Genomic DNA, 23,736 nt, shown 5'->3' with positions numbered 1-23,736 from the left:
ACCGCCGCCTCGCCCTGCCTTGCGGCAGCGGGGAGGAGCGCCGGGCTCGGCAGCCTGTCCCCTCTGCTCCCACGCCCCCGACAGACCGGCGGGCGCACGCCCACCCTGGCTGCGGGCGGCCGGAGAGCGGGACCTGCTGTGCGGGCCGGGTCCAGCCCAGGGCAGCGCGGCTTGTAGGGAGCTGCCGGGGGGAGGGGGGATGTCTGTGGATCGGGACCGCCCGGCCCCGGGTCTGCGAGCGAGCGGCACCTGCCCGGGAGCGCTGCGGCCGGCGTGCCGCTATTTATACACCCCCGCCCCCAGGGCGTGCGCACGTGCGGCGGGGTGGGCCCGACTGCCCGGCCGGCCTGGCGTGTGTGCGCGGGGTCGCCGGGCTGCGCGGGCCCGGCAGGGGCGGTGGGAGCTGCGGGGCCGCGTCGGGAGATGCCCGGCGGGAGACCGGACCGTGTCGTGTCGCGTCGCGCTGCCCCTCGCCCGCGTGCCGGAAAGTCTCTCCCTTCCCGACTGCCCCCGCCAGGCCATGGCAGGGGCGGCGGCAGCGCGTCGCTCTCCTTCCCCGCTGACCGGGCTGACCTCGCGGTTGCCGAGCCGGGGCGGTGGCCGTTCCCGGCGCAGAGAACTGGGGACAGGCTGCCCTGCTGCGCGGTGCCCTGTTCCCCGCCCGCCCGCAGCGCTCTGCGGCCGGCACCTCACGGTTTTGGCAATGCGCAGCTGCTTCCTCCTCCTCGGGCGCTGCAGCCTCTCACCCCCCGCCCATGTCTGACAATACGCAGAGGGAAGGAGCTGTCTATGCTGAAGTAGCAAATGCACCGCCAAGGGTTGGGGCTGAAGAGCCTCGTGCGCGTTGCTAAAGGCTCCCCGTGTGCAGCCCTGTATACACTGCTGAGGGTCACTCACTGCCACTGAAGCATTAGTGGGTGGGCAGTAGTGAGTGCCTCTGTTGTTAGCTGTATCCTGTTGTGCAGCGGGACGTTAGAGAGAGACCAGCATTGTGGAGGCACATGTTCAGCCTAGCAAATATATCTCACTGTAGTTTGGGAACGTACAGTGCAGAGAGTAAAACCATGTTGCTTTTACCCAAAGCTGCCCTGTAGTTTTCCTCTATAACTACACTCCAGCATTTTCCCTTCCTTGTTAAATTTACATGCACATACTAGCAAAATAGGGTGTACCTCCTGGTTGCAACAGAGTCTGTAGTTATAAAGGTGTTCATCTGCACCTTTGCGATGCTGCTTCCCATCTAATAGTAACCACTACAGAAAAGGAACCTGAAGTCTGAGTGGGAAATATACTTTCCCTGTAGTTAAAAAGTAATAATTAACCTGACCTTGATCTGTTGCTATACTACTGAGCAGAAAAGAATAATTTTGAAGTGTTGCATGTGTTCCAACCAAGGCCTTGGAGTTCAGTAATAAGTTAAGTCCAGCTACAGTAAACTCTTTCATATCACCCAGTGCTGGGACTGGGAGACTGACAGATATTCAAATATTCTGGATAACAGACAGGTATACCTAGCAATGAATAACGCTAAAGAAAAACAAGGTTAGAGATTAAGAAACAAACACAAATGTATGCATAGTACTTTGTTTACCAACATCAGTAGTATTATACACTGTAAATGTATACTGTATTTGCTGTATTTATTTGTATTTACTTTCACTATACTTCACGTATGGAAAACATAACTAAAATTTACTTATGGTTAAAATGCCAGTTATTTGAGAGCTCCAGATAACACAATGCTAGCTATGAAAGAGTTTAATGTATCGCAAAAAATCACAAGGCTTCCAAGCCATTAAAATATAAGATCATATTATTGTTCAGTCTGCTCTCCAATGCTGTTCCATAATGGCCATCCAATTAGGAAAGGTAGTGCAAAACTTTTTGTGTGTGTGTGTGTGTGTGTGTGTGTGTGTATGTGTGTGTTGTGAAGTAAGTGGCAAAAAAGAGTAGGAGATTGTGGTATGGAAGTCTAATACTATCAGGAGTATGAATTGTTCTGTTTACCTAGGATTCAGTTTTGCACTCTTCACTCAGTCAAAACTCTTTTTGAGTGAGGCAGTGAAGATTAGCTCTTTCATTCTAGTGTTCTCATTCTTTCAGCCATGCAGTATTTCCTTCTCTGTTGCTTTGCAGTTTAAACACATTTTTGATTGGAGTCAGGGATGGAGAATAAACTTTATTAAAACCCAGTCCTGCATTCATTGAAATCACTGGTAAAACTTCAATTAATTTCAGCAGCTGCATGATCGAGTTCATCCTTTCCAGTTGGTTAACATTATTAACATTTGCTTTAAAACTGAAATCAGTAGTGCTATGCCCAGAGTTAGGCAGTACTCAGCATCAGTAGGCATCTGGCCTTTGTTTTAAATTTTGGTTGGGTATATGTTTTGAGAGAAACATCTCAAACTTTGATCAACATATACTAGTAAATATTTGACAGCAGAAAAATGAAAGATATTGTTCAGTTGGTACATTATTCATAGAGGAACTTATCTGAGAACCAGTTGGCGGGGGAACAGCCATCCTATTTTTAATTCAAACTACAGTATTTTATCTGCTTTATGTTACCAAATATTTGAAGTGGGTTATAATATAAGCATTTCAGGGAAATCAGTGTGCAGTTAATTGATGGCTGTAATTTTAAAACATTGTCTGAGCTAATGAGTTAAACTGCTAAGTAAATATTTTTGTAGAAATTACAACAAAAACAAATATATTTTGAAGACAGAAGTGTTTGTGAAACAGTCATAATACCTTACCTGAGATGTAAAATTAATATTAATTTAGGATTTTTTTATGATGGGACCATTTAAATGAAATAATATTACCAGCTGTGAGAATATATAGGAGGAGAATCTGATGTTCTTTCTATGCAGTTTGTCTCACTGTCCTCATGGGGAATACTGGCAAAATAAGATAATACTCATCCCAAATAAGGACATCAGAATCTGACCCCTAATTAACATGCTTTATCTCCACTGAGTAAAGGATTGTCTAATTAATATTAATTCCTTTGTTGTTTGTTAGAAAGAAGGGTTGTAACAGGGAAAAGGAAAATGGTTTAAATGGTCCATTGATATGGTGAATGTCCACTACTTTGTGCTTCAAGTTAGGTCCTGATTTGTTGAGGTATTGCTTTCTACTGTAGACTCTGCAAAGATGACAACCTAGGTTTCAGCCAGATGTTTATATTTGGTTAGTGGAATTAATGGGACAGTTGCAGTGTCACCCTAATTTACATGCTTTATTGGTGTGCAGGATTGAAATTTCAGGTCAGTATTTTTTTTTCAGTCATAGAAGTGAATCTGCATAATTACTATTTGAATACAAGAAACACTGAGTGCAAAAAGCTAATTGGCCTAGTAGACAGCTAATAATAAGGTTAAATATAAAAAAGTGAAATAGATCCATTTTGCCTATCTGTGTCTCTATATTTTTCCCAGTTATCTCAAATCACTTTCAGCTGAGGTATAATTTAGCCTATGGAGGGCTTTTTATTTTATTTTATTTTATTTTACTTTTTTGACTGTCTAATAACAAAGCAGACTTTGTTATAAAGTGGAAGTAGGGTAGGCTGGTAATAGTGCGGCATGTAGATTTACGTTCTGTTTTATGGACAAAGCAGGAAAGAAATAACAACAGAAAAAAATCTATATCCAAAGAGTGCAAACCGATGGAATGAAGCAGGAGGTCATTTGCTCTGCAATATGCCGTAGATTTGATGTTGTCTTCTTGAGAGGACTGATATGTAAAAAAATCAGTGTGTTTTCTTCATAGCGGTGATTTACTGAATTTTATGATAGCAAAGCAAATAGTATTTACAGTGTTTTACGCTAAATATACTGTCACTTTATGTATATGTTTGATTACTGCTATAAATTTTATTATTCATGAAATCATGTAAATAATATTTTAAGCTCAGTACCTTATTTAAGATCAACATGAAGCTTCCTAAGTTTCATGATGCTGTTTGTTGATCAGGAAAGCAAAGTTGCAAGCTAGCTGTGTTGCATTCTCCTGAGCTACTGAAGGCTGGCTGAGCTTTTCAGTTATTTACCTCAATAGAAAACTGAAAGAAAAAAAATGAACAAAGGAGGTCTGTTTTGCCTGTCCCACTTGCTGGGTTGTTGTCTTTGCCCTTTTCAGTGAAGGAGGGGGTACAGCTGGGTCAGAGTCAAAGAACACTAAAAACAGAGTTCAACTCTCATGTCGAAATTTGAATGATAGCTTAGTTCTTGTGCCGACTGCATTTGTTTGAATTGGAAAATTCTGTATTGATGGAAGGTGTAAGTGACAGGTGGTCATGGACCAATAGAGAGAAAGCACTACATGGTATAACTAGAAATGTGTTCAGGGCCTGATTAAAATGCTCAGTAAACATGGCGTTATTTGACGAAATATTTAAGATTGTTGGTAGTGATGCTAGGCACAGTGCAACACTAGACGTTAGATTGTGTGAATTAAGGGCAAGCGCTGGCAGCTGGCATACATTCAGATTTACTTCTCTAGGCTAATTGCATTGCAAATATTCATCCTGACCACTCTTCAACCTTCCTCTTGTAGTGCTTGTTAAATAAATATAGAAATATTCATCTGCATCTTCTATTACTTCCTGCATTGTTTGTTTTCCAATGGTTCAATTCATAATGTGATTACAACTTTCTCATTGTTAACTTTTAGTATGGAAGCATAACAGCTTGAATTATAAAATATTCTTTTAAGAGCTCACAGTAGCCCTTTTTTGCTCTAAGCAGCTATGCTTTATGTAGAAGCAGTATTCCATCCAAAACATCTCAGATGTGTGAAAAAAGAAAAGAAAAAAAGCCAAATGAGGAAAAAGAACAGTTTGGAAATATAAAGACGTGATAATTTTAGAAAAGAGCTGCATTAGAAGAGTTTGGCTTTCAAATTGTCAGTTTAACAAGACACAATTAAGGCTAACTTGGCTTCTCTTCTGGATTTCATAAAGTCAAACATAAGATCTCTGAATTTTGGTGAGGCTGGAGGAATAATACGTTAGCCCTAATTATGTGCTGTTTGACCACACTATTAAAATATATGAATACCTTTCTGTTTCCGCTCTTTCTAAACATGGTTGCTGTTACGGTTGTTCAGTATTCTGCCTCAGAAAAACACAGTTGATCTCTAGCTTAATTGCGGGATACATTAATATCACTGAGCTGTATTTAGGCCCTTGTTTTAGACAATGTCCCCAAATATATGAATGTATTAACTTAAAAACAATTAGATGGGTTACCATGAGGCTTATAAAATTAACACATCGTAGTATTTCCCTATTATAACCCTTGTTTCTCTTTCTCCTCCAATACTGCTCCTCCTGTTTGTCACTGTCAGTGCTGTTTGTCTAATTTAGATTATAAAATAGTATGGGAAGGGACCTGTCTTTTATAGTATTCCATAAGATGCCATTTACATCAATATAAATATTGAAAACTTTTTTTTAGCTAAAACATCAGTAGAGAGACACATTTAATGGCTTAAATGCATTACACTGTGGGAAATATCAGAATTTGCTACAGGATTTGGGCAGATACACTAACTTCATACAACATTCTGTAATAGAAGATTCAGTTACAGAGTGTTATCTTACCTGTAATCATGAATCATTTAGCAGAAGGCACTGAGTGATGAAATCCTCTTCTGTTGTTTTCAGTGGAAATATTACAGTAAACTCTTTCATATCTGGCAGCCCTGGTACTGATATTCCAGATATATTACCAGATATTCAAATATTCTGGATAATAGAGAGGTATACCTAGCAGTGCATAACACTAAAGAAAAACAAGATAAGATATTAAGAAACAAACAAAAATTTATGCAGAGTACTTTATTTACCAATCCTAGTAGTATCGTACACCGTAAGCTTATACTCTATTTGCTGTATCAAAATAAAAAGCAGTCAAGTAGCACTTTAAAGACTGGCAAAATAGTTTATTAGGTGAGCTTTCATGGGACAGACCTACTTCTTCAGACCATAGCCAGACCAGAACAGACTCAATATTTAAGGCACAGAGAACCAAAAACAGTAAGCAAGGAGGACAAATCAGAAAAAGATTATCAAGGTGAGCAAATCAGAGAGTGGAGTGGTCGGGGGGGGGGAGGTCAAGAATTAGATTAAGCCAAGTATGCAGACATCCCCTATAGTGACTCAGAAAGTTCCCGTTCCGGTTTAAGCCATGTGTTAACGTGCCGAATTGGAATATAAAAGCCAGCTCGTCTGCTTCCCTTTGAAGAATGGTGCGAAAGTTCTTTTTCAGTAACACACATACCTTTAGGTCATTAATAAAATGCCCTATTCCATTAAAATGTTGACTAACTGGTTTGTGGATCTGGAGTGTTTTGATGTCTGTTTTGTGCCCATTAACCCTTTGTCTAAGGGAGTTAGAAGTCTGTCCAATATATAAAGCATCTGGGCATTGTTGGCACATGATGGCATATGTGATGTTAGTAGAGGAGCATGAGAAAGTGGATAGAGAGCAAAATCTATGTGAAAGGCTATCATATAATTTAAAGGCTCAAAAGCAAAAAGACTTGAATGGAAAGTAGAAATGAAAGTGAGAGGGTTGGCAATAAAATACATGGGAGATTTCAGCAGGAAGGACAACATTCTTTGATGGAGCATGGTTGTTGAATGGATTGGGAAAGAATGCATGCCTTTGGGAACAAATTGGGCTGGAGGACTGTGACAAAGTGGAGGAACAACAGTGGAAAAGATAACTAAATGGTGATCAGAGTGAAAAACAAAATATATCAGGAGGAAAGGTATGATCCTCAGAGAGAAGATCTGAAGCCAAAAAAGATTAGTTACTTGGAGGAGGCCAATAAAAGGAATAGAAAGTAGCAAAAGAATTGTCTTGGTTTTGACAGATGTTCAGTTCAGTTATAGGTGACATTACCAGAGCTTAAAACAGGTCACTTAGAGGTTAACAGTGCATGGTCCTACCATTTCCCTGGAAGCACAATCTGTCAGTTGGAAAGGGCTGTCAGAAAGTGATTGTAATAATTTGATGCAGCTGATATCTGCTCTGGAAGGGCTGGTGGCTGGGGCAGCAAGTACTGTAATTATTTAGATAGCGCCATGTGCAGACTCTCGGCAGTACTATGTGTAGCCCTGGTCCTGACAGCTTCCCTATCCCTGGGACAGTACTTTGCTGCTGAGGGTTTTAATGGGTTCTTTGGAAGGACAGCCTGTTGCTGTTACCCTTAGTTTCTGTATTGGGGAATAGCTCACCACCCAGAAAGGGACATCTGGTGACTCCTTTCACTGTGCTAGCATTTGTACCCATCCTGCAGAGGATGGAGTGAGGTTGAGGATCTGACTCATGCCAGTGGAATGGTACGAGCAGCACTGACATGCTCTGAAATTCAAAAATTATGTTAGTCCTCAAAAAGTCACCAATTTGGCTTCAGAATAATGAGATTGGGGAATAAAGGGTTCCTCTTGTCTGCCTTTTGGATTTTGTACCTTTGGGGTTAACTTGTGTCACATATTTTAAGCTTTTCCCTAAAAACATGGAGACTAGAAAATTCATCTCTTTAAAACGAAAGCTGAGATTTTCATATAGTTGTTTCCACAAGCTGGAGTTTTAGTACAACATCAAATTGTGAGAGTTGGCAACACAACACTGTGGATGGATATGGTCCAGTACATACACCAACAGATATCAAAATTAAAAGCTGAATGTGTGCATATATATATAATGCACATGCATAGTGAAGAGGCTGAATTCTCTTTTTTTCTCACATTGGTGTAAATTAGGAGTGGAGTGACTCTAGTTACACTGGCAATATAATGGGCTAAGTAAGAGGAGAATCATGCATTTGAGTTTTGGTTGCTGCGAAAGTGAACTGAGCTTTAGTGACTCTTTATGTCTACACTAGCCCAAAACTTCAAAATGACCATACAAGTGGCCATTTCGAAGATTACTAATGAAGTGCTAAAATACATATTCAACGCCTCATTAGCATGCAGGCAGCCGCAGCACTTCGAAATTGCTGTGGCTTGTTGCCGTGCGGCTCGTCCAGACGGGGGTCCTTTTCGAAAGGACCCCACCAACTTCAAAATCCCCTTAGGCTTATGTATTTCAGTGCTTCATTAGTAATCTTCGAAATGGCCGTTTGTATGTCCAGTTTGAAGTTTTGGGCTAGTGTAGACACAGCTTTTGTGAGTTAAAAGTAAAATGCCAGAACTAGCTCAAAAGTTAATGTTGATACAAAGATCTGTTTTACGTATTTATAATCTGCCCATTGCTATAGTATACAGTAGGGGAGGGCAATAATTTTTGATGCGGGGGGCATTCCAAGAGTTTGATAAATGGCTAAGTGGTCAAAGGCTGCTCTCTTCCATGAGATTAATGGAGGAGGTAAGGGGTCTGGGATGGAGCTGGATGCAGAAGGGAACTTGGGATAAGCAATTGGGATGCAGGAAAGGGTGTGGGATCTGGAAGGGAGTTTGGGTGAAGGAAGGGGTTGTGACCATTGTTCCTTCTAATTTTTCTGTCCATGGGTAGAATAAAATTGTATGTGCACCAAGGCATGTGTTGATGCGCGCCATCAGTAGCAACACATGCTGTCCACTGTGGGTGCTCTGCTAATCAGCTGGGTGGCACCTGAATCCTGGGTGGCCGTCTAAGTGCTCAGCTTACAGGGAACACTGGTGGTGTCCTGGGGCAGGGGATTGCGGTGCAGAGTCTAGGAGAGGATATGAGCACAGGAGAAGAGTACAGGGTCTGGGATAGGGTTGTGACCTGGAGTGGGGATCCAAGGATTTGGGTTGTGACTAGGTGCAGGGGGTTCAGGTGCAGGGTCTGTGCGGGGGTGTAGGTGCAGGAATAGGGGGCAGAGGGTTTAGGTTATGTGAACCAGAGATGCAGGGAGGCATAGGGTTAGAGGGAAGCAAGCGGCTAGCATGCCAGAGGCAGGCTGTGCTTGGGAGATGCTTATCTTGGTGACTCCCATCTAGCAGCCTAGCATGTTCCTCATCCAGAGTCCCTGCCTGCCCCACCCCACCTACACTGCTCAGAGCAGCCAGTTGTGAGGGGCCGTGTGCTTCTCTGAAAGGCTGTGGGCTTGAGGGGATGGTGGAAGGGGTACTTGGTGTGCTGCCTGTATTGCAAACACGTGGCTCCCATTGGCCAGAAAGTATCCAATGAGAGCTACAAGATTGTCCTAGGGGTCAGGACAGTGGACAAACCCTCTCCCTACTCCTTCAGAGAAGCATGTGGCCCCACAGCCAGCTTCTCTGAGAGGCATGCAGAGCCAGGGCAATGAGGGAGCCTGGCTGAGGTTACTGTTGGGCTATGGGCTGGATTCAGCTATTTGGCAAGCTAGATTTTTACCCACCCTTGATATATGGATATCCTTATAAGTGTTTTGCCCATGTCAGATACCATACTGTACATGTGGAGGGCGTTCACATTCTTTTCCCCTCTCAGTTTGATTGGGGTGGAATATTTGAAGCCAATGCATTACTGTATTCGAAGTTCTTTCTTGTTTTATCTTTAAATCTTGTAGTGGCACCAGAGCTTCTCAGACCATGACTTGGATTCCTTTTATAAACCTAAATGAATAAATACAGTGTGCCCAGGAAATATGGCCTTTGAGGTCTTCCTTTTATGCAAATATGTTTAAAAATTTGTAATCACTTAGAAAATGCTGTTGTGAGGGAAGTTGCACAGTCCAGCAGCAGGATCAGAATGGAGGAGACATAACTGAGAAGAAGGTGCCTAAAGCATACAGGAACTAGAGAGGGAGGCTGCAAAAAATCTGGGGGATTAGGAAAAATGGGATCTTGGAAGAGAAATAAGCAGAAATCAGACTAGCAGAGACTAGGAGGGGCTTGGAACAGAGAAGATGAAGTCCAGTTCATTAAGGCACAGAGCAAGAAGATGAGAGGTTGACAGAAAGCAAAGTCCAGAAAGAGAGGTCAGAAAAGAATATAGCTGAGTTTTTATCTTTGGTACAAAACCAATTGATAAAATATATTTAACACATTTTGAGTAAAATGGTATATTTGAAACAGTTTTGTGTATTTTTAGAACTCTTAAAATAATTAGAAATATTACTTTAGGGTTTTACAAACCTAAACCACTCTGATCTTCTACTTCAGGGGTTGTACATTTGAAAAACAGGCATGAAGGTAATGGGGACCTGCAAGAGGGATTGATGTGTGACTTTTTTTTTCCTAGTTGAATTGAAAGATGACCTAGGAAGTTTGCCCTAGCCCAAAGAAGACTTCAAAGGGACCTTCACAGGGTGGTACATATAACGTGATTTTATCATCCCTTTTTGACTGTATCTATTGTCATCCAAGGGCAAATGGAAACAAAAAATGAGTAAGTGGAGAGTCCTTCCAGTAAAACAGCAGTTGAATAAAGGAACACTTTTATACAGGAAATTATGTAAATTCAGTTAAATAGAAGTATAAAATATTTCAAATCTTGCATGTGATAGACCAAAGCCTTTTAGAAGGGGAATTATAAGTTCATAGGTGTATTAACAATTTAAAATATCGATCTTGTTCATGTATTTAGCAGCAAACCATGTAAACACAAAGTGCTTCCAAAATGCAAAACTATGATTTCTTGTGAAAACATCAAAGCACCGTTTTTATGAATGGCAGAATTATCTGCCAGTCAGTCTTATCTGGACTGCAGAACACAACAAGTAGTTCAAGATCTCATTGTAGCGGAATAGTATAAATTCTACTAACTGTCCTTAAATGCATCTATTTATTTAAAAACAGCTTAATTACCTGTGATGGCCAGTTCACACAAAAGTGGACATTTACTAACTAGTTTCTTGATCTAGATTGTGATAGTTTTGCTTCACATCGATACTGGATCTGAATTTTGAATACGGAACAGCGATGTATAGAGAGGTAAAAACAGCCACGCAAGAGTAGTGAAGGAAAGTGATTGTTTTGTGTTTTCCAAAATAGCATAAGGAGAAAGTAGATAAAATTAAGAAGAGACAAGCTTGATCTGAACATCAAAAATTCCTTAAATTTTTATTAGAGTGTAAAATAGGCTCCTCAGGCAAAAATAGAAGTTTTGTCACTTGACTCATTTCCTTGTTGTAGGCACTCTCATAAAGCATGTTAGCATTTGTAGGAGGAAGAGAGCACTGTGAATACTGGTTATTTGCAAGGCCACTACAGATCTCAAAAATCCTCTTGCAGTATGATCTGCAGCACTCAGATTGAAGGAGCAGAGGAAGATTTGAAATCAGACTCTATAGCCTCATTGTGCACAGATATCTTCAAATGGACATCCATGAGAGGAGACTCAGCTGTTTAAATAACTAGCTAGAATGTTCTGTGACCTTCTTTCATCTTTGGTAAATATTAAACAGCATCTAAAGTATCCAGTCTTGCTTTAAATGAGAGATTGCATAAGTCTCTTCAGTTACAGTATTTGAAATCACATCGCAGTTTAATAAAAAATGTGTTCAGTAGTGTAAGTGCAGGAATAATGCTGGCACCTAGATTTACATGTCTGACATCTACTAGATTAGTGTTTCCCAAACTTAAAACATTCACATATCCCTTTCAGGACTTCAGGCTTTTGGCGTACCGCCTCTCCCAGTGCTGTCTCACTGCTTATCTCCTGATTTTTAGTAATTTATTATCTGCCATGTACTCCTTGAAATCCTTTCACGTACCACCCTTTGGGAAACACTGAAGTAGATGATGCAAGTTGCAGGTTGCAGTTTTAAACCCATGTGTATAAATTACTTTAATATGTACTTTTATCAATTGCACATTTTGTTATGTGAATTAATCTTCAGAATAACCACTGCAGAGTGTATCTAAACAATTCTGATCTCTGGATAGGCACTAAGCTAAATATTTGACTTGACCTTAAATGTGTGTGTGTGTGTGTGTATTTTGATATACTGTATATTTGTAGTATTTGGAACCCATTTTATGCTGTGAGTGCTCATGACCTGAATTACAATTTTCAATACCAAATATAGTTAATATATTTAAATAGTCTGTCTTGCAACAGTAAGCATTACACACCAAAAATTAAAAGATCATAGAATCTTTCATTTGCCTCAAGAGTCATCTATAAGGCCTAAATGTTTGTAAAAGCAGATGGGCAACACATATTCTTGCTGTGCAGGACTCTTGTGGGTTTTTTTTTAATATTGATTTTTTTAACCTCAAAATGACATACTGGTTTCCTGAAAGGCAAAAATTAAAGCCCTGAAATGGTCAGTTTGGGAGGACAAAAAATGCTGTGTCTACATGAGCCCCTTCCTTTCAGAAGGGACATATTAATGAGCGAGTTTGAAAGATGCTAATGAGGCACTGCCATGAATATGCAGAACCTCATTAGCGTAATGGTAGCCGCGGCGATTTGAAAGTGTGGCTTTAGAATCACATGCTGCCCATGGAGACGGGACCTTTCGAAAGGACCCCCAGTCTTTGAAAGCCCCTTCTTCCTATCTGGTGTTAGGAAGAAGGGGCTTTTGAAGACTGGGGGGTTCTTAAGAAAGGTCTCTATCTCCACGGGCGGTGCGTGATTGGAAAGCCGCACTTTTGAATTGCCACGGCCACGATTATGCTAATGAGGCACTGCATATTCATGGAAGCACCTCATTAGCATCTTTCAAACTCGCTCATTAACATGCCCCTTCTGAAAGGAAGGGGCTCATGTAGCCATAGCTAAAATGAACCACAAACCCCAAATTATGTAAACTTGAGAATTTTTTCCTCACACAAATGAGACACGTCCAAAATAGGGGGTTGGGGAAGGAATTCAGTAAGTAATACGGAACTTAGGCCTCATTAGTTAATAGATTAATGATGTAGTTGCTGCCATTATTCAGTGTTTGCCTTTATTCTTTGGTCAAGCATCACTAGTGGCAGAACAGGAATTTCAAAACCACATGTTAAGTCTTGCTGAGTGCGGGGAACTAGACTGTGACCTCTCAGAGTCCCTTCCAGCTCTATGATATATGATATAGATATGAAAGGAAGCCAACGGAGTCACATAATATAATATAATATAATATAATTAATTAATAAACTTATGTAACTGCCTTGTCTTCCTTTCCCCACTAAGCAGGTGGATTAGTGTCCCATCCTGAGCGCAGCCTGAGGTAGCTGCTCTTGTCTTTCCTTGGAGGCCTTTGCTTCCTCAAACCTATGCTGGCATTTAAAACTGTACAAAAAATAATATGCATCTACATTTTATCTTGTAAATCTGTAACTGCTAGCAGGCACGCCATTGCAGATGCAATATTTAAAAGCCTACTTTTAAAAAGTGCCTGTTTTTTTAAGACTCTGGCCAGTTTAGGAACACCCCAAGAAAAATACATTATGCATGAAAATCCTCACATAAACTAATAATTGCAAATTCTTAAACAACTTTTTACAATTAAAGTAGGACATGCCAAATATTCACTTCAAGCATAATAAAACACCCTGTTCTTCTGTTGTTCAGTAGAGCTTAATTTTTTTTAAATGCAACATGAAAAAACATGTAGAAGGTACCTCTTTCCTCAGAAGAGCTATGTGTGTCATACCTTGCTTGTTAGAAAGATTTATTTTATTTTACAAAAGCAGGATTTGTATCTATTAATATTATTCATGCTGGAGAAAATGAAGGCTTGGATTTCTATCCTGCTAGTTTAGTTTTTTGAATAGAGCTTCAGTGTGAGAGGACTAAGAACCATATTGCCAAGAAGATAAAGTATCCAACAGCTGGCTTTGTGAGACAGTGCCACTGTCCATCCTGAAAGATCAGAACAGCCATCTTCTTTTAACTAACTTGATCATCAGTCTGAATGGATGATATAACCTATTGTAAATCTTATGCAGATGCTTATTTATAGATATAAAATTTGGCTCAGGGAAAAAGTGAATATTGGGATTTACTTTTATAGCCTTTTGAAGCATCCAAAATAAAAGACCTTTCTACGCACATCTGCTGTTAATGATATAAATCTCCAGTAATTTGATGGTAAATGATTATACAAGAAGCATAAGGCTTTATTTCAGCTTAAAGAAAGTCACTGAATTTGAGGTATTTTGGATAAAGGGAGGGGAGTGAATTCCAAATCATAGGGCTTACTTAGCGAGAACCTGGGCAGCAGACCCTTTTTAATTATATAAGCAGTACATTAGCTCAGGTTCATAAGCTGATCTCCACCTTGGTGTTAAGTATCAGAGGGGTAGCCGTGTTAGTCTGGATCTGTAGCAGCAACGAAGGGTCCTGTGGCACCTTATAGACTAACAGAAAAGTTTAGAGCATGAGCTTTCGTGAGTTAACTCACTTCTTCAGATGCACACCTTGGTGTTGTGGCACAGGGTGATAGATTGTCTTTAAGATACATAGATATCAAACAGCTTAAACCTCTGAAAGGTAAGGATAACACTTTAAACACCATCCAGCAATACACAGGCAGCCCAGTGTAGGTCCTGGAGCATGGGTTCACTATGTTTGAGATGGGACATCCACTCTCTAAACAGCCCAATGCACTGTCCATCAGATTCATCCTCCATGTCCTTTTAAAGGTATCTTGTATAGAGTTTTTTACAGTTTAATCCTGAAGAAATAAAGATATGGATAATGGTTCCAAGGCCTGCATATGAAAAATTGTTGATCTCCTTAACTTACATAAATTGTAAGAAGCTGACCTGGTTGTTGCTGGTACCCAGTCTTCTATGAGCTGCTAACATTTCAATGAGACTCTTTAACCTGAACACCTGTACAACAAATCACAGGTGCCCTCCTTCATTTGATCATTTGATATTTTTGCTTTATCCTCCAGCTGCATATGGGAAGATCCAAATGATTCACATTGTACACTTTCACATCTATGAACAATATTTTGATGTTATACCTTATATTCTTCATAGTTGCATGATTATGATGTTTGACATAATTATGATGCATTTTGCGTGATGGGTCATGCAAGGTATCATTGGACATTTTATGATTTACTGAATATAATTATTTTATTTGTATACACGTATCATTTTGGAATCTGAAGCTATGAGTATTGACTGTGTATCTGTATTTCACATACAGTCACACTTGCATAACACCCTCTAGGCAAAATGCTTCGAGTCTAGATTGCCAGCTGCGAAGAGCTACTTAAGGTAATGGACCATTAGAAAAAACAACAGGTTTTAGGAAAAGTTAATCATCCCACCTGGTACATTTTCCTGAGAAAACTCCAGTCGGTAAGTAATGGCTGCTTTGACTCAGCAAGGTACACAAGGGCATGTGATCAAGCCATGTGACTCTCAGCTCCATTTTGGGGTGTCTGTATTTTTCAGCAAACTGGTCTGAGACCAAGTTTCTTCTTCGAGTGATTGCTCATGTGCATTCCAAGTTGGGTGTTCACAGGTGCACGCCTAGTCGCCAGAAGCTTTTTGCCCTAGTCAGTAACCATAGGGTCGGTGTAGTGCTCCCTGGAGTGGCACCGATATTGCAACCAATATATGCACTGCCCACCCTGTCCTCTGCTCAGTTCCTTCTCACCACGCTGATGGTCGTTGGAGCTCTTGCCTTTATCGTCTCAAATTATTAGCAAGTAGCCTGTTTTGTAATGTAAATAGTACTTAAATAAGTGTAGTTTTAGTGTTGGATAGTTAGTCTTAGCATCCTAACTAATAGCCAAGGTGGGGCTTTCCATCCCCCTTGGTGCCTTGGCTCTGGGGAATGCCTGGCTCTCCAGGTTGTAAGACTTGTTCCACATATGGCAAACATGTACCCAAGAGTGACCCCCATTCAACTTGCCTGATTTGCTTGTGGAAAGGACACTTGCATGACTTCTGATCAATTAGTAAGGCCCTTAAGCCTTACTTAACTTTGAAAGATAGGGCCCAACACCCTAAAGTCCTGCTAAAGGAGGTGCCTCTCAGCGGGAGTAGAGAATGGAGCTTCCTTGGTGCGAAGTGCACCAGCATCGTTTACTGTGGTGCCATTAAAGGACTGTCAATACCAGGAGCAGGCACAGACACTGTTGCCTTCGTGGTGCCATAGGAGCCAATCTCCAGTGCTGAAGAAGAAGAGGAGGCATGAGAGACATAGGTCACCGATGTCTAAGTGTGGTGGCCACAAGTCCAAGGCTCTGGTGTGCCCTGTTAAAGAGCAGAAAGCACGTATGTTGAAGCTCGTGCAGAGCAGGAGCCCACAGGCACTGGACTTGCCCTCAGTGACGGAGGTATTTTGAATGGCACAAGGCTTTCTTCAAATGACGGTGCTGGGTTCTTCTTTGTCTGTGGAGGACTGGTGCCATAGCATCGAGACTAAGCGGATGGGACCTATGGATGTGACACCAGCATCAACCCGCACGCTCACTTTGATGCTGGCACCGACGCTGTACTCAGTGCTGAGTGCTTTGGTGCTGACCCATCAGGGAGTGACCGTGAGCCAGATTCAGGTGCCCTGTGCTCCAGCACTGGCATCGACATGCTTGACATTGGCACCAGCATAGGTGGCCCCACCATGGTCATCTGCTTCCGAATCTGCATTGGAGTTGGACTCGTTCTGCTTGAGCTCTGGATGCAGTGGGAGCACAAGAATGTTGCACCATATCCGTTGCAGGCACCGTAGTCGCCGTTCAGGCAATATAGGTTGGCCACCGGCTTCGCAGGCTGTGCAACAGTGGTCCTTCTGGGCACATGGGCATTTCACGAGGCACAGCACCAGAGTGTGGGAGTTAAATCAATGGTGCCTGGAGCCCTGCCGATCCCACGCTCAGCACCATCGGCATCGCTGGGCGCCTCACCACCAGAGCAACAGCAGGAAGCGGTGAACATTGTGGTTCTGTCTGCTGATGTTGATGCCAAGGAGATGGAAGCAATGTTGTTGGCACCTTCGCAGTGAGACTGGACTCCAACTCTGCCGGTGCTGTCGGTGATTGTTCCCCCAATACCAATAGGGTAGCCACCAGCCCAGGCACCTGTGTGTGCTCGAGGACAGGGCACAGTACTGGCGCTGTTTGTACTGCCTGCTGGGGGTTTCTCTGGCCGGCACATGCACATGCCTGTTCCACCTACAGTGCCTCCCAGTTACCTTGTAATCCCAGTGGGAGGCCAGTTCAATGAACAGGCCGCTACTACCCTTTTCATCCAAATGGAGGTGCAAGGGGTATCATCCTCTTCCTCCCCAGATGAGGTGGTGGCGGGCTCATTGGCCTCACTGGTACTGGAGGATGATAGGGTGTTTCAGCAACTCCTCAGGAGAGTTGCCCAAAACTTGGGGGTGCAGGCGGAGGAGGTCCAGGATGAGACGGACCCTGTCACATATTTTATGTTCTGCGGGTCCTGCCACGGTGTTTCTGCCCATAATCAAAACAATTGCCACTAAGGCTAAAATGGTTTGACAGACCCCAGTTCAGCCCTTCTTGTGGCCTGTAGGAATGAGAGATGGTGCTCTATCCCCTCCCAGGGCAATGAACATTTGTATACCTGGCCCCCATTCCAGTCCCTGGTAGTGGATGCTGCAAACCATAGAGAGTGCCAAGGGTTCCAGGGTCCCTCCCCAACCATCAGGCTCTGGTTAGCAGGTATGCTTACAATACAGTCAGTGCTCTATCTAGATTCTCTGAACTGGTACCACCCAAAGCCAAGCAGGACTTCACAGTGGTGGTGGAGGAGAACAAGCTGGTTTCAAGGGAGGCCTTTCAGGCAGCCCTGGATCCTGCGGATGCTGCCATGAGGGTTATGGCTTCTGAAGTGGCAGTGTGCAGGGGGGCATGGTTGCAGGTTTCTGTCCTGCCATATGAGGTCCAGCAAATAATCCAGGACCTCCCCTTCGATGGCCCTACCCTGTTTCCAGACAACACAGATAAAAGCCTTTACAGTCTGACAAATTATAGGGCCACCCACTACAGATGGGTGGGTCTGGCGTATGGTAGAGAGGATACGCCATTCAGTTTTCTTCGTACCCCCTTCCCTGTCCAAACTTCCAAACCCCCTTCCCTGTCCCTCTTCAAGGATCCCTATCAAGAGATCATCTTACAGCAGAAATTGCAATCCCTCCTGGGTTCTGGAGTAACGTAAGAAGTTCCTCCCAGATTCAGGGGACAGGAGTTTTGTTCCCCGTATTTCCTAATTATGAAACCAAAGCGGGGCTTGAGACCCTTTCTAGACCTAAGTGGTCTCAACGAGTTTGTAAAAAAGATAAGGTTTCTTATGATATCCCTGGGTTTCATACTCCCGATGCTGGAATGGGGGGGTTGGTTTGTGTCTCTCGACTTACAGGATGCATATTTCCATATTTCCATCTACCCTCCTCACAGGAGTTTCCTCAGGTTCATAGCAGATGGAAACCACTATCAGTTCACAGTGCTGCCTCTTGGTCTGTTGGTAGCCCCAAGGGTCTTCACCAAATGTATGGCAGTACAGGCAGCACACCTGCACAGGCAAGGGTTGCAGCTGTTGCCATACCTGAATGACTGGCTGGTCAAGGGTTGCTTCAGGGAACAGGTATTCCAACAAGTGCAGTTGATCTGTCAAACTTTTGTGAGCCTCAGTCTCCTAATCAACAAGGCAAGGTTGGTGTTGCTCCCATCTCAGTCAGTAGAGTTCATAGGAGCCCAACTGAATGCCAGGTGTGCCAGGGCGTTCTTGCTGGATGACGGGTTCAGAACCATGGGGGCAGTCATCCGCAACATCCTGGTGTTCCCACCATGACAGCCAAGTGCTGCCTGTGTCTGCTGGGTTAAATGGCAGCATGCACCTTCATGGTACAGCATGCCAGGTTGAGAATGCCCTGTGAGAGATAGTTTAGACTTGGTGGTTACGGTGCCACCACGAACTCTGTCAACTCTGCACTGGTGGTTGGATGAGCAGGTCATCCTTGCAGGAGTCCCCTTTGTCCCTCAGCAGCCCTCCGTTTCCCTAGTAATGGAAGCTTCGAACCAGGGGTGGGGAGTGCACCTGGGACAGCTACAAACCCAGGCTCTTTGGAGCGTTTCAGACCTTCAGCTCCACATAAACATGAAGGAGCTCATGGCCATGAGACGAGCATGTGTGGTGTTCAAGGCCAACCTGATGGGGCATTGCGTGCCAGTCAGTACAGACAACACAACAGCAATGTACTGGGTAAACAAATGGGGGTACATGCTCCTCTCTTCTGTGCCACAAGGCCATGATGCTCTCGGACATCTGCATACAGCACAGCATCATGCTTCAGGCCCATTACCTGCCAGGTGCGCGGAGTTTGCTACAGGACCCGCTCAGCAGGTTTATGGATCACGAGTGGTCACTCCACCTGGAGGTCGTTCATTCTATTTTCTGGAAGTGGGGTTATCCCCAGGTGGACCTGTTTGCCTCCCACCTCAACATGAAATGTGGGACATTTTGCTCCTACCGCCATCAGTATCCTCTGATTGGGTAGGCTGACGTATGTGTTCCCTCCAGTCCCTCTAGTCCACAGGGTCCTCCTCAAGAGTCAGTTGGATGGAGAGTTGATACTTGTGGTGGCACCGGCATGGGCTTGTCAGCATTGGTACTTGACCCTCCTTCATCTGTCGTTGCACAAGCCGATGACATTGCTGATCTGGCTGGACGTTTTGATGCATCAAGCGGGGAGGCTGCAGCACCCCAGTCTCCAGTTGCTGCGCCTTATGGCATGGATGCTCTGTGGCTGAGAGGCCGGGAGCTGGTCTGTTCAGATCCCATAAAGGAAGTATCGTTAAATCATAGAAAACCCTCCACAAGGGTGACTTATATGGCTAAGTGGAAAAGGTTTCCAGTGTGGGTGTCTGACAGAGGGCTATCTCCCTCATAAGCCCCCATCCCGATGATTTCAGATTACCTTTGGGATCTGGTACAGGAGGGCTTGCCCCTCTCCTCAGTTAGGGTGCACTTAGCTGCTATCTCAGCTTTCCACCTGGGTCATGGAACATCTTCTGTGTTCTTGTACCCTCTAGTTTAGAGGTTTCTGAAAGGGGTAGAGAGAATCAAGCCAGAGGTTCAGGCGCCACTGCCTCCGTGGGATCTCAGTTTGGTGTTAGCCAAGCTTATGGGAGCCCCCTTTGAACCCCTCGCTGCCTGTGTCCTGCTGTTTCTGAGTTACAAAAGTGCATTTTTGGTGGCTGTCACCTCAGCCAGAAGGATATCTGAATTGTGGGAACTGTCAGTGGATCCCTTGTATACAGTGTTTCACAAGGAGAAGGTTAGGTTGAGACCTCACCCTGCATTCTTACTGAAGGTGGTCTCTGCATTTCATATTAACCAGGACATTTCCCTTCTGGTATTTTACCCAAAGCCTCATGCCTCCCCGAGGGAGCAATGTTTACATACCTTGGATGTTAGAGAGGCGCTGGCCTTCTATATGCATAGGACTAGGCCCAGTAGAACTGTTCTTGGCAGTAGCTGATAGGATGAAGGGCCTTCCAGTCTCCTCCCAATGGATTTCCTCCTGGATAGTGATATACATCAAGGAGTGTTACAAGATGTGGGCATTCCCCTTCCTCCGATCAGGGCTCACTCTACCAGGGCTCAGACATCCTGTGTGGCGTATATGGCTCAGGTGCCTATCTAGGCAAGCATTAGGGTGGCTACCTGGTCCTCCATTCATACGTTTACAGCACATTATGCTTTGATGGAGCATTCAACGAAGACACTGCAGTGGGCAGGACTGTCCTACATTCTTTCTGGGGCTCTGACCCCGCCTTCTAGGCATTGGCTGTTATTCACCCAACTTGGAATGCACATGAGCAATCGCTTGAAGAAGAAAAGACCGTTACCTGTTCTGTCGCTGATGTTCTTTGAGATATGTTGCTCATGTCCATTCCAAAACCCTCCTACCTTCCCCCCTGTCAGAGTAGCCGGCAAGAAGGAACTGAGTAGCAGGTGGGTTGGGCGGTGCATATATTGGTGGCTATATCGGTGCCACTCCAGGGGACACTGCACCAATCCTGTGGCTACTGGCTAGGCTACTGGCTAGGGCAAAAAGCTTCCAGCAACTGAGCATGTGCCAGCGCGTACCCAACTTGGAATGGACGTGAGCAACACATCTCGAAGAACACCAGTTACAGAACAGATAACTGTCTTTTCCCACCATATGCTAAATCTGTCTAAGGCGGGAGGTAATATTATCTGTTGTTCTTCACTCCTCACAACTGAATACTTGAGAGAAGCTCCTAAGGAAAAGAACTTGGTATTGAGGTGAGGATCCCAAGCTCCAAAGCAAAGGCAGCTTGTCCTTTGAGAACCTGCAAGCCTGCTTCTATAATTAGTCAGTCTGAGAGACTGGTGATGAATTAACAGTTTATGTAGTATGTTAAATTTAGTTTGTGTTTTTATTTATTTTAATTACTTAAAATATGTCTTCTGTAGTTAATAAAACTTGTTTTATGCTTTACCTAGACCAGTAAGTTGGGAGTGAAGTGCTTGGGGATTCTTAGCTTAAGGGGCAGGAGCTGTTACGTTGTGTCCCCACATTGAGGTGGGGGAACTTTATGAGTTGATGCAATACAGTTTCCTGTGCGGTGCCAGATGGTATAATTTTGGGTTTATATGCCAGTGTAAGTGTGTATGTGCCCGGAAGGATGGGGGTTATCTTGGCTGTAGCCTCTCTGTTGTTGGATCATGAAGTGGCTGCTCAGAGAGTCTGCTTGTAACTGTAACTGGGTGCATCCCTGTTGGCGTGAATGCTGGTGGAAATGTAAGCCTGGGAGCAGGTCTTCAGCTTGTCACAGCAACACAGCGGGAGGAGCACAGACAGGTAAGTAACAGGGTTCAGTGGCACCCCAGTTCCAGGTGGCACCCTGGAAGGGAACCTGTGATAAGTACCCTTTCTTCCAATGTTTAATTATCAAAGTATATGCAAAGACATTGACACTTTCTGTTTTGTTCCATACTATTTCGACATGTGTGAAGTTATTTCAAAGTAATTTTAGATTAGAGATCTGCTACTGATATTCCACCAGCATTAATTGAAAATAACAGTGAAGTCAGGGTTGACTCAAGCCTTTCATCTCTTGTTCTTTCATTCGTTTGTAGTTCGATACTACTTTGACAAGATAAATATTTCCATATACTTTAAAGTAGTATCCCAAGATGTATTCAGCATGTAATCTGAGGAACAGAAAAGAGATTTATGCATTAAACATTAGTAAAGCAGAGTAAAGCACCAGTGCAGATGAATTCAGCTGATTGTGTCAGTTGATTTGTTTTGAGGAGTAACTTAAATTAACATTTGCGTAAAGGGCAGAATATATTTCTTTGTCTCTCCAAATATCGTTTGAACCAGACTGTGTTGGTCTGTAAGTTCTTATCTTGTTTTTCCTTGTGGACATAGTTGAAACATTTGTGGGAAAGAGCAGGCACACTAGTTTACATTTTTATGTGATGGCACTTTCTGTCTTAATTGCAACCTCATTTTATGTTAATGATTATCACTAATTTTATGTGCAGTAAGTGGCAATAATAGTGGCATTGTTTTAATTATGGAACAGTCCAGTTCCTGAATGCAGAGACTAAAAATTCAAGAGGTCACTAACCTGATGACAGAACCAGAAATCCAAGTAACATAATATAATAGTGGCAATAGCCCTTTTATTACTGTAAACATGTTTAAATGTTAAGAAAGCATAAGACAGTGAAGCAGCGGAGGTAATTAGCGTAGAAGTGAATTTGAAGCTTGGAAACAGCCATGTTTTGCAAATTTAAAGGGGACACTTGTGATTTGAAAATGAATGGAAGACACTTTGCTAGGGGCTTGAACTTTGTTGAGCCTTTTTCCTGTCTTCTTCTTTCCCCATTTTTATGTTATGTTAACATTTACTTTCAGCTCATTTTACAGAAGCTGCATATAAATACAGCATGGTGCATCTAGAGGAAAAAGAATACATGATGGTGTGATGTGGGCTAAAGGTTTAAAGTAATCTGCATGAAGTCAGAATGATAGCATTACAAATGAGTTACAAAACATTGGCTGAGTTCTGCTTGTCGTACCAAAAAGTGTGAGTAAAACCTTTAACTTGCACCACTATGTAATCTGTATAAGCTGCATATGTTGTTACCCCAACCCCCACAGCTATTCTAGGAGTGTTTTACTGATGTTTTAAGACAAAAAGCAGTCAAGTAGCACTTTAAAGACTAGCAAAATAGTTTATTAGGTGAGCTTTCGTGGGACAGACCCACTTCTTCTGGCTATGGTCTGAAGAAGTGGGTCTGTGCCACGAAAGCTCATCGAATAAACTATTTTGCTAGTCTTTAAAGTGCTACTTGACTGCTTTTTGTTTTGATAGTGTATAGACTAGCACGGCTTCCTCTCTGATGTTTTAAGGTTATTATTGGGACATATTTTTTCTGGCTTTTTTATTTACCATTAGTCAAATGTACATGGTACAGAGAACGCCATGAAAACTGTTAATCAGATATAAAATAGCTTTTCTATACCAAAAATCACTCTGGACATCAAGAACTAGATAAAAGTGCTGCTTTTTTTCTTCTGAAGAGTGGGAAATCTTCCCTTGTCAATGATCTAAAGCTTGCATTCTAGCCTTGCATTGTCATTAAATACATATCTTAATACTCTCAAGAATCTAGGAATTAATTTCACCCAGGCTTTGGGAAAGAGTCATTTTGGAAGGAAAATTGCTATTCCACATTTGGAAGTAAATATTTATTGATAGGTTATTTAGAAAAAATTCACTTGTTTGAATGTGTTCAGGGTTTATATATTAGAAGTAATCGTGAAGCAGATGTGCAAAGGGCAGGCACTGTGGTCAGAA

The 23,736-nt window shown here is 42.9% G+C and overlaps 1 protein-coding gene across 3 annotated transcripts in view; it reads left to right on the top strand.

The window, feature by feature from the left end:
• Positions 1-23,736, top strand: part of NRCAM (neuronal cell adhesion molecule) — a 312,466-nt gene that overhangs the window by 127 nt on the left and 288,603 nt on the right. The gene's annotated exons all lie outside the window — the stretch shown is intronic.

This window comes from Carettochelys insculpta, chromosome 1 (assembly GCF_033958435.1).
Source record: "Carettochelys insculpta isolate YL-2023 chromosome 1, ASM3395843v1, whole genome shotgun sequence".
NCBI lineage: Eukaryota > Metazoa > Chordata > Testudines > Carettochelyidae > Carettochelys > Carettochelys insculpta.
Note: the sequence above shows the minus strand (reverse complement) of the source record. Positions and strands in the feature narration are given on the sequence as shown.